This window comes from Copadichromis virginalis, linkage group LG17, assembly GCF_057382275.1.
Source record: "Copadichromis virginalis isolate Kocher_CV1m ecotype Utaka linkage group LG17, C_Virginalis_male_GT1.1, whole genome shotgun sequence".
NCBI lineage: Eukaryota > Metazoa > Chordata > Actinopteri > Cichliformes > Cichlidae > Copadichromis > Copadichromis virginalis.
Genome location: NC_140634.1, coordinates 30,810,217 through 30,827,968, shown reverse-complemented (window position 1 = coordinate 30,827,968; position 17,752 = coordinate 30,810,217). Strand labels below are relative to the sequence as shown.

The 17,752-nt window shown below is 41.7% G+C and overlaps 1 protein-coding gene and 1 long non-coding RNA gene across 11 annotated transcripts in view; one reads left to right on the top strand and one right to left on the bottom strand.

The window, feature by feature from the left end:
• LOC146689690 (ELKS/Rab6-interacting/CAST family member 1-like) overlaps positions 1 to 17,752 on the bottom strand; it is a 156,283-nt gene that overhangs the window by 124,543 nt on the left and 13,988 nt on the right. The gene's annotated exons all lie outside the window — the stretch shown is intronic.
• LOC146689691 (uncharacterized) lies at positions 1,570 to 2,800 on the top strand. Its single transcript, XR_014915938.1, has 2 exons — positions 1,570 to 1,912; positions 2,022 to 2,800. It is a non-coding gene; the product is annotated as an uncharacterized LOC146689691 (long non-coding RNA).

The following is a 17,752-nucleotide window of genomic DNA, read 5'->3' as shown; positions in this document are numbered from 1 at the left end:
TTGAAATAAATGGATTACACTGCGGTACTTTCCTGTTTCATTTTGTCGCGGGTCAGGACTGTTTGGGTTTTGTTTGACAGCTACGATCTGTTGTTCAAGGCGGCAGCGTTACGGTTGCCATGGTTACAGGGCGACGCTCTCTCTCTCTCTCTGCGACTGTGTGTTTCCTGGGTGAGAGAGCGCCTTTTCGTTGTTGTTGTTGTGCTAAGCTAACAGGCAGAATGCTACAAGCATAGCTCTAAAGAATGTAGCATCATGGGCAGTGTAGTCCGTGTTGCAGGGAGAATGGACGCGAGGAGGGAGAAAAAGGGGAGTGGAAAGGTACGTGTTGTCATCAAGGAAAAACGGGAGCTGGAAGCATGTAAATATAATAATAACCACTTCAGCCAAGAAGAGTGCCTGACGAGCCCAGTTGTAAGTAAGCTATTAAGACTCGACTGTACACCGTGTTCGTGTTTTCCTCCGAAACAATAAGTTCCATTGGAGCAGCCTTTCAACGCCTCTCTCTGTCTCTCGCAAGAAAAGTTGACCCACACAACAAAGTAGAGCTAGTTTTCGGCTACAAGCCGACAGGGACCCCGCCGTATTAGTCAGAGGTCCCTTTACTACAGTTCGGAGTCGCGGACCTTCAGTAATAGTAATAAATCACACAGCAATAGTACATTCACGTTGTTGTAAAAAGCATGATAATATATTAAGTAATCCAAAGTATTCAGAATACGTTACTGTCATTGAGTAACGTAACGGAATACTTTACAGAATACATTTTGGGGCATGTATTCTGTATTCTGTAATGGAATACATTTTAAAAGTAACCTTCCCAACACTGATGGTAACCTACAAATTAACTGATATATACACTCACTGGTCACTTCATTAGGTACACCTGTTCAGCTGCATGTTAACACAAATTTCCATACAGCCATCTTTAGGGTTTACGGAGATCAGAAAAAGAGCGGTGAGCGGTGGTCCTCTGGGTAAAAATACCTTGTTGACGTCAGAGGTAAGAGGAGAATGGCCAGACTGCTTCCAGCTAATAGGAAGTTAACAGTAACTTAAATAACTACTAAATGCAGCCAAGGTATGCAACACAACCTTGAAGCATGGCTACAGCTGCAGAAGACCACACTGAGTGCCATTTCTATCAGCTAAGAACAGGAAACGGTGGCTTTTTGCACACGCTGGAGACTGGAGGAACACTGCCTGGTGTGATGAGTCTTGATTACTCTTGCGAGATTCAGATGGTAAGGTCAGAATTTAGAGTAAACATCTACACCACCATCCTGCCTTGTATCAGCAAGTCAGGCTGCAATATCGTTGTTAACCATGTCCACTCCTTTATCACCACAGTGTACCCATCTTCTGATGATTGCTTCCAGCAGGATAATGTCCCACGCCTCCAAACTCATATCATTGAGTTCACTGTACTCAAATGGCCCCCACTGTCACCAGGTCTCAGACCCAGAGAGTGCCTCTGGGATGTGGTGGAACAGCTGACTTGCATTATAGATATGCAACCAACAAATCTGCAGCAACTGTGTGATGCTACTGTATCAATACAGAGAAAAATCTATGTCATTCAGAATAGCTAGGTTTCATTTGACGTAGACGTGACGTCGACGTAAAGCGCGAAATTTGACTGGCGGTCGGAAGTGAAAAAGATAAGCGCAAAATCACAGACAGACAGTACGCAAAATGCCTATGTCCTGTTGTGTTTACGGATGCTCCAGTAGGTCGACCAGAGAAACTGATAAACGGTATTTTAGGGTACCAAAAATAGCCCAACGAAGAGGAGAAAAATGGAAAATTCTAACCGAAAAACGTAGGAAAAAATGGATTTTAAATTTACGTTTACAGTCGGGAGGAGCAGAGTCTGCCAATGCCCGTGTCTGCAGCGACCACTTCGTCAGAGGTAATGTTATGTTTGCAAACGAACTTATTAGCATTAGGTAGTCGTTAAATTCTCGTTTACTTAGTGCTTTTAAGTTAGTAGTCTAATATTGACTTGATTGGGACTATAGGCTGCCCAAGTGCTTTGGATGACGAAGAGTCGGAGGACTGGGCTCCGACGGTCAATCTCGGCTACGAACGAAAACCCAGATCGGAATCAGTTCTCAAACGAGAGAAAAGAATGAAGCTTAAGGCAGAACAGCATCGATGTGCAGAGGCGATTTTGGATATGCAACAGACGGCTGAGAGCCCGGATTTGAGCCTAGTGACAGTGGAGAACAGGCTACTAACCCTGCCATACAATTGCAATGAGCTGCAATCACTTCTCCATCCTCCTTTGCAATTACCCAAGTCTTCAGAGGTGTCTCGTTAGACCGCTGAGAATGGTTTACCTTGAAACAAACAACTGTCACTCTAACGAAGTCCTAAGGATGTGGCATGTTTGTTGACGTTAAAGCCGCTACCGCTGTTAGCGTGTTTAAGATAAAGCAATATAAGAACAAACACTCACCCTTGCAAACACCAAACTGTATCCATCACGGAGACGTTTTGTTCCAAGGTTGTGGACCCACCCGCTGACAAAAAAATTGTACGCCTCCAGACTCTTGAAAGCTTTCATTTGCTGCCTAGTGTAGTAAGAAGTCTGGAGGACCAAGTAGTTGGTGATATCCACAGCCTCGATAGTAGGCAAATCCTTTACTTCTGTGGTGTATTCGGACATTTTCAAAGAATACGGATCACGTCCGATATATTTTTTAACTATCTGTTTATATCTCTCCCGAGAAACGGGGTCTAAAGTTGCACAATAGCTGCTCTCCTGACTCTCCACAGTGTCCTCCATGTTTACTTCCGCCCTCCACTCAAAAATCGCGCTGCCTCCGCACGTCATCAGAACCACGTGACCGCAACCCAACTATTATGGCAGTTCAGAAGGAAAAAGGGCCACAGTGTTCCTAATAAATCCATTTGAGTGTATCTTATGACAGGATAACTACTTGGGGGCAACATTAAGAATACAGGGGAAAGCTGGCATGCCAAAAGGAATAAAAGAGAGAAACACAAATAACTATGCTCATTATTATAATACTGAATAGTATGTACTGTGTTTCATGTGCTATTCACGCATTAATAAAACGAACCCATGCATCACATTCACACACACGTACACACACATACACACACTCACATCAAGCACCCAGAAGCATGTCAGAGTCATGGAAACAGTCATCCTCACACAAATGCGAATCCATGTGCCTCTCCATCAAAGTCAACCATATGCAGCATGAACATACAGAAGCACAAAGTTTACACACAAACAATTCAGAAACAGAGCGCGCACACACTCACACACATGCGCGCAGAGTTTGTGTTACTGCCTTCCCCCTAACGCACACACAGCTGGAATGTAGTGCTGAGAAATGCCAGAACAGGAAAAAAGGAGGGAGAAAGGAGGAAAATATTATAGGAAGCAAGAAGAAAATAAAGCAAGCAGAGTGGGCGATAAGGAGAAAGGGAAAAGGGAGAAAACAGTGTTAACTGTGTGTGTTAGAAACAGAAGGAGGAGAGAGAGAAAGTTCTGTTTTTCTTCTCAGTTTCTGCTGAGTCATCTGTGGCTATCACCTTTGACCCTGTCAAATATTTCCTGATTTCTCATGGGAATGGGGGCGTATGCACCAAACATGCATACATGTACACCGACTCGGTTTGAGCGTATGGTCAGAATCACGAAGTAAAAGAAACTTTACTCAAAGCAACACGGCATGGCTACTGAAAATAAGGAAATTTTTTACTTTCACTTTGCATCAGTTTTCTTTCTTCTTTGCAAAAACACCTCACCTAAGAGCGAAGAAAAGAAGAAAATCTAAACGGGGACAAAAAACATGAGATGACAAATCAAGATGATAAATCTCTACCTCAGAGGAGCTGAAGCTGCATATGAAATGTATGAATCAGATAGAATCCACTTATGTGAACACATTGGAGTAGGGCTGTTCGATATAACGATATATCTCAGATGACGATATAAAAACGTCTATCGTTTCATTTTATGCTATCGTTTGTTTCGTGGTGTCGCAAAGTAAACTGTTTACGACAATATTTTTTCATCGTTTTGATGGTCACTGTAGTGGCTATATTCATTTCTTAAAGTTTTCGCTTTCTCTTATATTTAATATAACCACACTATGGACGGACAAGCGCCTGTTTTTATGCGTTGTCGTTAGCAACAATGACGGTAACAGCATCGCGTGTCCGCTTGTTTATGTTCCACATAAACCTTTCACAATAAAGCTCAAGATCCTGTTGAGACTTTTCAAAATAAACTGAATCACGTGAAAGAGCAGATTATTTACGGAGAAGTAAAAAAGAGCCGCCAGGTGCTAAAAAATAAACCTTAGAGTCAAACGTTAGAACAGGCTTTTCCCCGCAGCTCGCCGTGTAATAAATACTCACAAACAAAAACGGCGGCCGTTACAACTTGTGTCTAAAAATGTATCGTTTCATGCATCGGTTAAAACACTCGACTCTACATGACGCAGCTGGAAACACTTCCCGCAAGACGAGCTGCCCGAGATTCACAGACTTTACAGAAAATGTTACGTTTTTGTGATTTATATCGTTATCTACGATAGAATTCTTATTTCGGGATATGAGATTTTGGTCATATCGCACAGCCCTATTGGAGGACAGTGGTTTGAAATGTTTAGTGTGAGAGTAGTCAACTCCTTAAATGTCATGATTACTGTAAATATTATCTATAGAGGCTGTCATGACTGCATTTACATGCACATCAGCACCTGTTACTCAAAAAGCCAAATTTACATAAAATCACAACCTCTAAAAAATATAACGGCATAGATTAAACACACAGGGTATGTTCTAAGCAGAACATAGACTATCACCTGTGATTTTCATTTGCTCTTTTACCAGATCCAAGGATGTCAGATTATGTATTTTTTTTTGCAAAAATATCAAAATGTTCAATTCTATTCTATTTGAATTTATTTGTATAACACCAAATCACAACAGTCGCCTCAAGGTGCCTTATATTGTAAGGTAAAGACCATAAAATAACATATATCAGACAAGCCCCCCTATGAGCAAGAACTTGGTAACAGTGGGAAAGAAAAATTCATTTTAACAGGAAGAAAGCACCAGACTAGGTGAGTGCCACCCATCTGCTGCGACCAGTTGGGGTTGAGGAGAAAGAGACAGGAAAAATGATTAAATGCAAAGTGGTGTGTAAAGGCATAGAGAACTGAAAAGAGGTAAGTGAAGAAGAAACACTCAGTTCATCGTCCAAAGCCCCCAGCAACCTAGGCCTGCTAGAGTGGTTCAGGGTCACCTGATCCAGCCCAAATTATAAGATTTGTCTAAAAAGGAAGTTTTAACCCAATTTTAAAAGCAGAGGATTTCTGTCTCCTGAATCCAAACTGGGAGCTGGTCCTGAAAGCTGAAGACTCTGCTTCCCATTTTACTTTCAAATACTCTATGAGGGGGATATGGTAATATGAGGTCTTCAAGATTGCATGGGACCACTAGCATAACTGGTGAGGGTGACCCCTCCCATGACACAAATGACAGAGGGCACTTGTAGCAAGGTAGAGACCAAATTTCCAAACACTAGAAAAATTACTGGAACCAAATTTTTGCAAAAGAAAGTAAAATTTAGTAGGATACACTGCTGCTGTATGTTTGCATACTGAAATATCATTTATTGCTTAAAACAGAACATGAATGAGTCGATTAAAAAAAATCATAGACAAATAAATTAACGATGTCTTGTAATCTAATGAGCAGTCTACATAATTCCTATTCATGGTTAGAGGAGAAAAGAAAATCCATTTGTGCGCATAGTCACAATTTTTCCATCCAACGTCATCCCTCCCTCCGGCCACCGCTCATCTGTCGTTCAATATTAACCATCCCTTCGTTATTACTCCTCCGTCTCATCCCTCGCTTATTTTGCACTCATTGGGTGAGTCATGCTTCCCCCTTAACAAAAAGACACACTGTGACAGAAACATGTATACACGACACACACACACACACACACATTAGGATGGACGCATGATAATGCCCACACGCAGAGATACACACATATGCAGGAGACAACATAATGTTGGAGGCAGCGGTCATGCTGTGTGTATGTGTGTGTGTTTGTGTGCATGCGTGTGTGTGTAATGACCGTGAGCAGTTTGAAAGAATCGCCCACTCAGGCATTAGACAACAGGCAGATTAACACACTCCCTCTCTTCTTTCTCAGGATAAAGGTGGTGGAACATAATGAAGAGGATGAAATAAAATGCAAAGAAGAAGAATGGCTGGAAGACACACGAGAATGCAAAAACAGCATTATTACATGCATCTATTAAAAAAAGAAAAAGGAAAAAATGAGGACGGAAATAAGTGTATGTGACAGAAAAGACAGAAAAGGCAGGAGTATATATATGTGTTATATGTTGACCCTAATCAGTAGCTTCTGAGAAGAGAAGAGAAGAGAAGAGAAGAGAAGAGAAGAGAAGAGAAGAGAAGAGAAGAGAAGAGAAGAGAAGAGAAGAGAAGAGAAGAGAAGAGAAGAGAAGCTCAATCATATAGGACTTTAGAGGCAGACTGAAGGGAAAAAAGACAAGCAGCAGAAGAAAACATGGGGGGGAGTGACTGTACTGTAATTCTGTCCATTCCCCCATCAACTTCTCCCAAACTCACTCCTTATAAGGAAAGCCATGGCTACCGCAGGGACACACATACACAAAAACGCAGAGAGAGTAAGTGAGAGGGAAAATTCGCAAAATAACAGCCTTGTGTGAAAGCAGCGAAAACTGACCCTGTGCTTCTTTTCAGTTTCAGATCGTTCTGTCTTTCCACTGTAAAACGAACACTGGGTCTTTCTGAAAAGAAAACCATGGGGAAAGAGTGCTGTTTCACCATGTCTCTGCGTTGAAGTTAAAGTTTTATAACACTCCTGCGTGTACAAGTCTCCTCCCTTTTCTCTCTCGCTTGTCTTGCTCTCTTTTCAGTTACAGTTTACTCTCTACATGCATATAAACCCTTCTTGTGCTTTCTAGCCCACACTTTGTCACCTTTGTCGTCCTCTTCTCTGTCCATCTGTTTTTTGGTGCCCTGCTATCACTCTCTGTATTTACTTTATTCCCTCTTCCTTTCATCCCTCTCTCTCACCTATCTCTCCATCCTCACTAAATAAACACACAGGTTTGGGGACCATCTGTTACTGATGAGCATTTGTGTGTGAAAACACACACACACAAAATTCTCCCACCACAATAATTGGAGGACACACAAATGCTGGGATAACTGCAGCAATAGTGTTTTATTTATTTGACTTCAAAAGGTAGAAGGTGCGACCGTCTGACACAAGTACATAAACCTGCACATGCAAAATGACAGCATGCATACACAGACACACACACACATAGAAAAAAAAACAGTAATAATGAGTCATGAGTCCACATGCAGAGGATGGAAAAAGGCACAGACTGCAAACAACAGAAGGAGAGAGGATAGAGAACAAAGATATCATCATCACTGCATGTGGAGAAGTGACTTTTTAAAACTTTACTGGCCCTGCCTGCTGTCTTCTCCACAAGGACCCTGTATCACAGATCCTCTCAGTCTCAGTCAAGCATCAATCTCCCCACTGTGTTTAAAGAAAATCTTCCAGAAGCAACGTCTTAGTTTTTGACCATCTGTAATAATGTTCTTGAAACTGCAAAATGTATATTGTACTTGTTAAATTAAAGACACAAAAAATAGTAAATGGTCTGTATTTGTATAGCGCTTTACTTGGTCCTAAGGACCCCAAAGCGCTTTACACTATACACAATCATCCACACACTGGTGATGGCAAGCTACAGTGTAGCCACAGCCACCCTGGGGCGCACTGACAGAGACGAGGCTGCCGGACACTGGCGCCACCGGGCCCTCTGACCACCACCAGTGGGCAACAGGTGAAGTATCTTGCCCAAGGACACAACGACCGAGAGTGTCGGAGCTCGAACTGGCAACCTTCCGATTACAAGACGAACACCCAACTCTTGAGCCACGATCGCCCCAAAAAATCAGACATGTGGTTAAATGCAGTCCCTTAAACTGCACAAAACTATTTGGAATATAAACCAAAGGAAAACTATGAGATCAGCTATGAAACCCAATTTAACATACTGCTTTTATTATGAAATTCTACTGCATTTACACTAGCTGTGCTTATTTCCAAATGAACAGCTTTCAATATCAACCACTATAGTGAAAAAGAGATTGATATTTCCATCTGCAACACACGTCCCCTTCTATGTCTATAAATGGCAAGCGTAAGGCAGTGAGAACGGAGCAGAACAGATGATCAGTTCAATTCAGTTTTATTCATAAAGCACCAAATCAAAACAACAGTTATGGAGCTTTATTTTGCAATGTTAGAAAAAAAAGTTCAACAATCTACTCTGAGCATTCTCCTGGAGATTATGAAAAGGAAGAATTCCCTTTTAACAGGAAAAGCCCTCCAAACAAAGGAAAAAGGCTCAAGGAGGGGCAGCCCTCTGCCATGACCGGTTGGGAGGTGAGGGGGAAGAGAGAAAAAAAAGGAGATTGCAGAGAGACGAGGACAAAACACAAACTATAGATGAGAGAACACAAAAGTTAATGACATGCAGTAGTGGCAAATAAACACATGGGGGAGTGAGGAGTGGAGAAGAAAAATTTAGTGCATCATGTGAAGTCTCCCCCGCAGCGTGAGCCAATAACAGAATAATTAAGGGATGGTTCAGGGTTGCCTGATCGGGCCTGACAGCTCAAGGCTCTGCCACACAATGTGCTTTTAGAAACTCTAGGGACTGCAAGTAAGACTGTACTAAAAGGTCTTTAAGATACGATGGGTCTGATCATTCAAGTCTTTGTATGTGAGGAGAAGGATTATAAATTTAATTCTGGATTTAATAGAGTGCCAGTGAAGAGTAGTTAATACTGTAGAAATATAATCTCTCTTTGTAGTTCATGGTAGCACTCTCCCTGTGGCATTTTGGATCCAATCAGATATGCCACTGACTGTGAGACAGCAGGGAAGGAAAAGTGGAGCTAGAGGTGGGTTGCAAAGCAGCTCACAGATGCACAACATCTGTTGGCAGGCTAAAGAGACATTTATACTATGTCCTCAGAAGAGGCACAAATCATGCTTTGGTGTAATTTTGGCCGATTGTGTCCCTATAAATTTTTATAACCTCATGTGGGTGGCATGGCTGAAGACAGGGGTATATGACTCCGGCAGCTTTTACTGGCTTTTCAATGACATATCAGTGCAGAAGCTCAAAGATTCCCAGATCACGGTTCAATTTCGTTACCAGCACTACTGCAGAGATTTTGGACGAGTGGCAAAACCTACTATGCAGGCGAATACGAGTATAAATGCGCGTGAGTCGTGGGTGACATTATTATTTGGGCACAACATGACCAAAACCATGATTTATGTGAGGTTTACCAATAGCATGTGTAGAAGGGTAGCAGCTGAGCCATCCGCTGAAATCAGCTAGCACTGAGTTGAGATGATCTTCTGGGATTGCAACTGAGCTTGACCTGATGTCATGCTTGAACAAACGCTACGCTCGATTTAATCTGGTTAAAGCCCTGGCTTCATTATAACCTCTTCAATCATCCGATTTTGCTGTATTGATATTTCCAGATCACAGAAATTGCCTTTATAGTTCAATGTTACCATAACAAATAGAGCTGAAACCAAAAGTAACCAAATAATAAATGGCCTGTATTTGTATAGCGCTTTACTTAGTCCCTATGGACCCCAAAGTTTTACACTACATTCAGTCATTTACCCGTTCACACACACATTCACACACTGGTAATAGCAAGCTACATTGTAGCCACAGCTGCCCTGGGACGCACTGACAGAGGCGAGGCTGCCGGACACTGGCGCCACCAGACCCTCTCACCACCACCAGTAGACAATGGGTGAAGTGTCTTGCCCAAGGATACAACGACAAAAATTGTCGGAGCCGGGGCTCGAACCGGCAACCTTCCGATTACAAGATAAACTGCCAACTCTTGAGCCACAATCGCCCCATAAGCTAATTATAGGAGGAAGAAATTTCATCGGCTTATCAACAAGTAATTCTGTTTTTATTTCTAACCAAACAGAATTACCCATTGTACTCAGCTGACTGACTGAATCAGCGAACAGAAAAAGAGACACCGGAGATTACAGGGCTGAAGGGCTGCAGGTGGGACTCCTGGACAAAATCTTTACAGAGTAAATCTGTCTTCAAGCTCTGCTTTTTCTCTTTGACTCTTTCCATAATTCCGTAATTTCTCCTCTTCTTCTGTTTTATCTGCCCCCCCATCTCAGAGAGCTACATGTGGTTAAGACTCAGGTGTCTAGTTTATTGAGAAATATTTATCAAGGGCCAGTAATGACAGGAAAGTAGTACAGTGCAACTATTTCTATAGCATCTTATTTTACTTTTTATTCATGCACATGTATTTCCCTTCATTTTTCCACATCCCGACGTTCTTTTTCATCACCTACTTTTAAGTCCGGTCTTTCTTTCTCTCCTGTCACATCGACACCCATCAGTCTTTCTCTACATTTCATCTGCAATCTTAAGCCCAATTTGTCTGTGCTATTCATCTCTCCTTTCACCACTCACCCCCCTGCTTCCACGCTGATCTATCCTCCATTCTCGTGATTTCCTCCCTCTGACTCGCTACATTTTATACATCTTTACTCAATCCACTCTTCCTGATCTATTCTTCACTATCCACCCCCGTCTTTTTTTAAATCTACGGCAGCATACAGATTGCCAGGCGAAGCATTTTCACAGCCAGCTGGCACAGAAACTCTTACTGGAAACATTTTTCTTTTCTGTGCAGTGAATGGAAATCTAACACAGGAAACAATTGACGACGTCAGCTTCTATTGGATTTGAACTCATTTGAGCTCATGAGGACAATCTTAGTGCCAGCTCGGCGTAATGAAATTAAAACTTAAATCTAGGTGTAATAACATTAAGTGCTGAGGAATGATTACAACATAAGTTTTGAATCAGTCAGCACAGAAGCTAAAGTCCAAAGGATTTCTCTTAGTTTGATGTTTTACCTTTAATTCAAACTGTGCCTTGTTCTCTATTTAGTGATCTCTCAATTCATAAATGTATTTTATTGATGATTCAGAAAAACATTTCCACCGCAGTGAGGGAAGAGACCTCGGCTCTGGTGGCACCATCCATTTACACATTAACCTGAAGGCCTGATTTACTGCCATGTTCATGAAGTGGAAAATACACTCAAGTGCCAGTTTGTGTTTCTATCTATCCAACTTTGCTGCTCAGGGCAAAAGAGAAAAGGAAAAATGACAGAAGAAACACGAAAGAAAGACTATCTTCTCTGTTTCTCCTCTGTGTTTATCTCCTCTATTCCTCCACCTGAAGGGAAAATGTCACCCAGGTGTGTCGGGAACTGTGCACAACTGCCTGTTTGAATTACCCTCTTACTTATCCAGCCTCATTCACACTTTCACAGATTCATTTCTCCAAAAATAAACAGAAAACAGCACCTATGGCTTCAAGTTAGACCAATATGCAGTACATGCAATGCGTAGACAACTTTAAATGAATTGAAGGAAGAGGAATGCCAACAAATTCATATATTATGATGGGAGAAAAACACTTTCTGCCTCTCTACAGTGACACTCACACACACACACACACACACACACACACACAGAGTTTTATTTCCCATCAGCACCTTAACTATGAAGCTAAATAACTGAAAAGAATGAAAACAGTGCAGCAGTACAAAAGCGATTGGCAGCCAAAACAAAAGGACACGCATGGGTGAGCGTGCATGCACACTCCCACAATCCCACAAACATCACAACACTGACATGTGCCTTCCAATTCTTTAAAATCCACAAATTTTTGCATGCAAGTAGAGACATATGCACAAAATAAAAATAGTAAGTACAGAGTACGTAGACGTTCTCTGCAAGATATGCACCTGCAAGTCTGTGTCTATGTGCGTGATTTGTATACACGCTTAACCCATATGCAAATACAAATACACAACAATACACATTTTGTGCCCCCGCAGACACACAAACACAGACACACACACATGTGCACACAAAAGCCCAATTGTACTGACGTGCACATAAGCCTGCCAACAAGGACACAGATTCCCTCATGGTACTCTCTTTCACATCCAGCAAACAAACACAACAAAAGATGCATACATTCAAATGACAATGCACACAAACACACCCCGCATAAATATAGAGAGCACAGCACATACATGCACGCACACATTTACATAATCACAACCACTCCTGACACATGCATGAGGCTGCTATCAGAAAACAAGCAGGTCGAAAACTCCTATTTCATACAGACACACTGTCGCTCTCTCTCTCTGAGTGTCTTTCACACACATTCTCACACATGTTGCTTCTGACGTCACATGACTCGCCGCGAGTACAGTACATGACAGATTGCATCTAGCAGCTCCAGAAATGGGCAGACAGAGCAGTCATTGTTCAGACGGGGTGATTCAACGCTGGGACAAACTGCGTAGAACAGGCAGTAAGACTCCTATACTTAAAATGAGGAAAACCTGTTAACAATTACAACGTGTAGCACAACCTGCATATCGCATTACACTTTAATCTGATTATTTAGGTTGGATTGCAGACCAAATAGCAGCATGCTCTGTTTTTTTTTACTTCTTCTGTCGTGCACGGATTTATTTTTGGGAGAGAACACCAACAAATGGAAACTATGATGCTGAGTTGCTGGACGCCATAAATACTAACTGCTATTGTGAGTGTGTGAAGTCACATATTTTTTAAAGGAAACTGAAGGAAGCGTGACGGAGAGAGGAGATACAAAAAGATAAAACTGCTTTGTTTATGAAACAAATTAACAAAGAGAGGGAAAGGATGGGGAGAAAGTAGGGAAAGTGATGCTTCCCTTGTGCGTTCCAAACATTCCTTCATCATTTTTTTTCCCCCACCCTCCCCTCCTCCTGCACGAAACATTGTACTTACCTACTGTGATCAAAGGGGTGGAACAAATCGGGTGAGCGCACTCAAACACGCGCACTCAAACACATTTTAGAAAGTGAAGCAAGGCCGTGCACTAAACGTGAGAAGTAAGACAGACAACACTGAACAGAGTGGACGTGTGTATGCAGATCAATAGATTTGTGAGACTATGGTGTGTCTATTCTTTTCCACGGGTGAAGAGTGAGAAGAGGAGTCCCATACTAGGAGTGAAATGGTGAGGCTATCGAAGAACAGATGGAGAGGGAGTCGGCAATAAGCAGGCGGAGGAATAACTTGATAACAAGTAGAAGAAAATTAAACAATATAAAGCAAATGAGAGTACAGCAGGAGAATAATAATCTAAACCTCAGCATGGACATGACACAAAATGTGTCATGTCAGTGTGTGAATGTGTGTGTGAATGGGTGGATGACTGGATATGTAAAGCGCTTTGGGGTCCTTAGGGACTAGTAAAGCGCTATATAAATACAGGCCATTTACAAAAGCCTCTCATTTGATTCAACTGAGAACCTGGCAAATTTCCTGTATTTGCCCAAATTATTTGTTTTTGTTTTCATCTGAAAGACACATAAAACCTCTGTGAGTTTGTCAGAGCTCTGGAGCGACTAGGGATTGGTGTTGAGAACCCATACTAAATTGGTACCTGTACCAGAACCAAGGTACAGATAGAAGCCAGGACAAACAAAGTTTTATCCCTCCTATAACATCGTTGACTTCCGGTTTTAGGCGAGTTTGTTTAACATTGCTGTGTGTTTCTCAATCGCTAGACAGGAAAACAGTCTTTGAAAGATTTACCTCATTACAGGAGAGTCATGCTGGTTTAAGCACTTTTTGCTGAGTAGCCATTGCTAGCTTAGCCACAGGTGCTAGGCATAATAGCAGGGTTTATGCTTAAGAACACAGGATAAGCATTTTGTTCTGGTATTGAACTGACTACCAAGAATCGTGTATTTCTACTGTTATTGGCATCTCGACAGCCCTAGTACCAAGAGCATCGGTATTCATATTATACTAATAAAATCCTAACTTCAACAATCTTTAAGAATGCCACACTAAACGAACCCCTTTAAGTCCATCATCACACAAAAAGCCTCAGTGAAGACTATTAAAAAGATTTTTGCTTATTTTTTTGTATTTTTGCTCTATTTTTTTCCAATCATAAGTCAATTTAATTTAAGAAAGCAGTAAAAACACTCATCGAATTAAATGAGATGTGAAGTTTTGCATGATTTAAGACTAAATAAAGTACACATGTTCAAAATATATATGTTCAAGCTATATTATTAATTGGATCTTGCCTCTATACATATGAGATCAAGGCTGCCTGTCTTCCTGGCTTTTACAATGAGACACTGAATGTACTTGTGAGGAAAGGAAAGACACAAGGAAGTCCGGAGAGAAAAAAAGAGGAAAAGATAAAGAAAGAAACTGGTGGAACAGAGGTAAAGATAGTAGGCTGAGCATGTAGGAGGAGGTGAATAAGTAAGGAGGAAAGGAGGGAAAGGAAAGACAGAGGGTGGAGAAGAGATGAGCATTCCTCAGCAGGGGCGTGAGCCACTGTGCATGTGTGTGCGTGCGTCTCCGAACTCACATATCCCAAAATTACTGGGAGGTAACTTAATTTGATTTCTAACGCGAAGATGATGGCGAAGACAGAGAGCGGCAGGAGGGAGGGTGGAAAGAGAATGTGAAAGCTGACTTAGCATGTGATGACAGAAATAGAAGAGAAGGAGAATGACTAAGAGGGGAGAAAAATGGGAGTGGGAGGAAAACAAAAAGCCAGAAAACACTGAAAGAATTAGACAGAAAAAGAGAAAGTGGCAGGACGGCGAGAGCAGGCAGTGAAACGGATTGTGTTAAATGGGTGTGATTTATCTGGAGGAAAGAATGGGAATGAAAGTGAAAGGAGAGGGGGGGTGAGCGTACAGAACATATTTTCCAATAAGAGAGATCATGCCTTGGCATGTGCATTCACTCACTGTTATGGCACAGCACAGTCACACACATGCACACGCACAAAGCAGTGTGTGCATGTGTGTGTGTGTGTGAAGGCAGCTGAGGATTAGTGTAGGGCTGGCAGCTGGCCAGGTACATGATAGATTAATCAACTTATCATGTGCTCCTTTGTTTGATCTATTCTCACACACTGAACCACTTTGAATTAATGCGGACACGCAAAACACACATCTGAACTCAGCATATCAGGAGCCACGCAGACACCGCGCATGTTCCAACACCTGTGAAACTGGCTGCAATTTCTCTTACACTGATTTAATATTTGGTGATGTAATTTCACAACCTGAAATCCTTTCCCACTTTTTTTCCGCATTTAAACATCAAAGCCTGTCACACACACACACACAAACACACACGCATGCAGAGATCAGAGCAGGTGTTAAATTGCCAATGTGACAAACTAGTACATGGGCCAGTGACATGGTTGTATCAGCAAAAGTGGATGACACGATCAGTTCAGGTTTATGTGTAAAATGTTATAGGAACTGGTGACACCACTCTGACAGAAATGTGACATCATCTGTTAGCTCGCCAATCAAGCATAAAGCCTTGTCTTCACATTAAGTACGGCTGCAACGATCTTTAGAAGCTTTAGGTGTCTGCTGCCACCACCAAATCCTGGAATGACTCATTTACACTTAAAAACATCATAAGACACCGTTTAACTCCACCTAGACATACCATCACCTTCTTCCAACAAATACAACCCCAATTCCAAAACATTGGATTCTACATAAAATGTAAACAAACAACAGAATGCAACAATTTATAAATCTCATAACCCCTTAATCTGTTAATAATTGAACACAAAAACATATATAACCTGGAAAATGTACCATTATAAGGAACAAATAAGGTCATCTTGAAGCAACATTATTGAAGCAGCACATCTCAAAAAGTTCGTAACAGTCTGCAAACATCTGAAAACTGAGGAGACCAGGTGCTGGACAGAGTTGCTGGACATTTGGGAATGTTGTCCTATTCTTGATTCTAGCTGCTCAACAGTCCTTCGTCTTCTTTAACCTGTGTTTCGTTTCATGATAGGCCAAATGTTTTCAGCTGGTGAAAGGTCTGGGATGAAGGCAGGCCAGTTCAGCACTCGGACTCTTCTACTACAAAGCCATATCGTTGTATTGGATACAGTACGCAGTTTAGCGTTGTCTTACTGAAATTTGCAAGGATTTCAGTTAAAAGACATCATCTGGATGGCACATGTTGCTCTAAAATGTGTATATTCTCTTCAGCACCCATAGTCCCCCATACCATTAGAGAAACGAGTGCTATAACGCTGACAACATTCAAATCTATTTCCAATTGTCTAATGACCTGCCAGCTTCATTGAATCGTTTGTCTGACTGCTTGAAAGAGGTTACAGAGCGGCTGTCAGCCCTTTCTCTCATTTTAAATGAGAAGAAAACTGAGATTATGGTGTTTGATAGTCACACTCCACGAGACCAGCTAGCTGCCCGATTTGGTCCCTTTGCTGGCTTTCTTACAGATACTGTAAGTAATCTAAGTGTTTGTCTGGATAGTTCATTTAAGCTGGATAAACAGGTTTCCTCAGTGGTTAAATCTGGCTTCTTCCAATTGCGCCAAATTTCAAAGGTCAAACACTTAATATCTGATCTTGAAAAAGTGATACAGGCCTTTGTGAATTCCAGATTCGATTATTGTAACTCGCTCTACTCTGGACTCCAACTTGCTCACCTCCAAAGATTACAGCTCGTTCAGAATACTGCAGCTCGTCTCCTAACCAGAACTAGAAAGTTTGTCTCTATTACTCCAGTGCTCTCTGACTTACATTGGCTGCCTATTACATTTCGTATTGATTTTAAAGTTCTGTTGCTTACTTTCAAATGCCTAAACAACCTTGCCTCTGACTATCTCACCGACCTCCTCAGTCTCTATACTCCCAGCCGTTCTTTACGATCTTCCGGTCAGTTACTTCTGGCCCAGCCCAGGCACTGCCTGAAGACTAGGAGTGATCGTGCTTTTGCCTCTATAGCACCAAACCTCTGGAATAGTCTTCCTGCTACCATTTGTGCCTCTGACTCCATTCAATCCTTGAAAAGCTTGAAAACTTGGCTTTTCCAACTAATTCTCACCGCTCATTAATTGCTGTATCGCTACTCATTTCTCTGGATAATCATGATCTCTCCCTATCTCTACTTACTAATGCTGTTTGTTTGTGTTCTCTACTTTCTCTATTTTACCTTGTTTTAATGACTTACTGTTTAGTGTAATCATTTACTGTTATTTTTACTGTGAAGCACTTTGGTGTACCCCCTGGCTTTAAACGTGATATATAAATAAAATTGTATCGTATAAGAAGCCAGATGGTGTCGCTCCTTTTTACCTCATAGGATGCAATGTCCATTTTTTCCTAAATATATTTCACATTTTGATTTGTCTGACTACTTTGCCTCAGTCCATTTTAAATGAGCTTTGACCCAGAGAGCAGTGTTTCCGTCACATCCACACTTGGCTGCTACTTTGTTTGCATGACCTATATTTGTAGATGGCACGGTGAACTATGTTCACTTACGGTGATTTCTAAAAGTCTTCCTGACCCTGTGCAGTGGTCTCCCCATCAGAATCATGGCTGTTATTTCATCCAGTGCTATCTGAGGGCCTGAATGCCACAGGCATACAAAATTAAGTATTGTCCTCCGTCCCTGCGCACAGAGATTTCTCTAGATTTTCAATTAT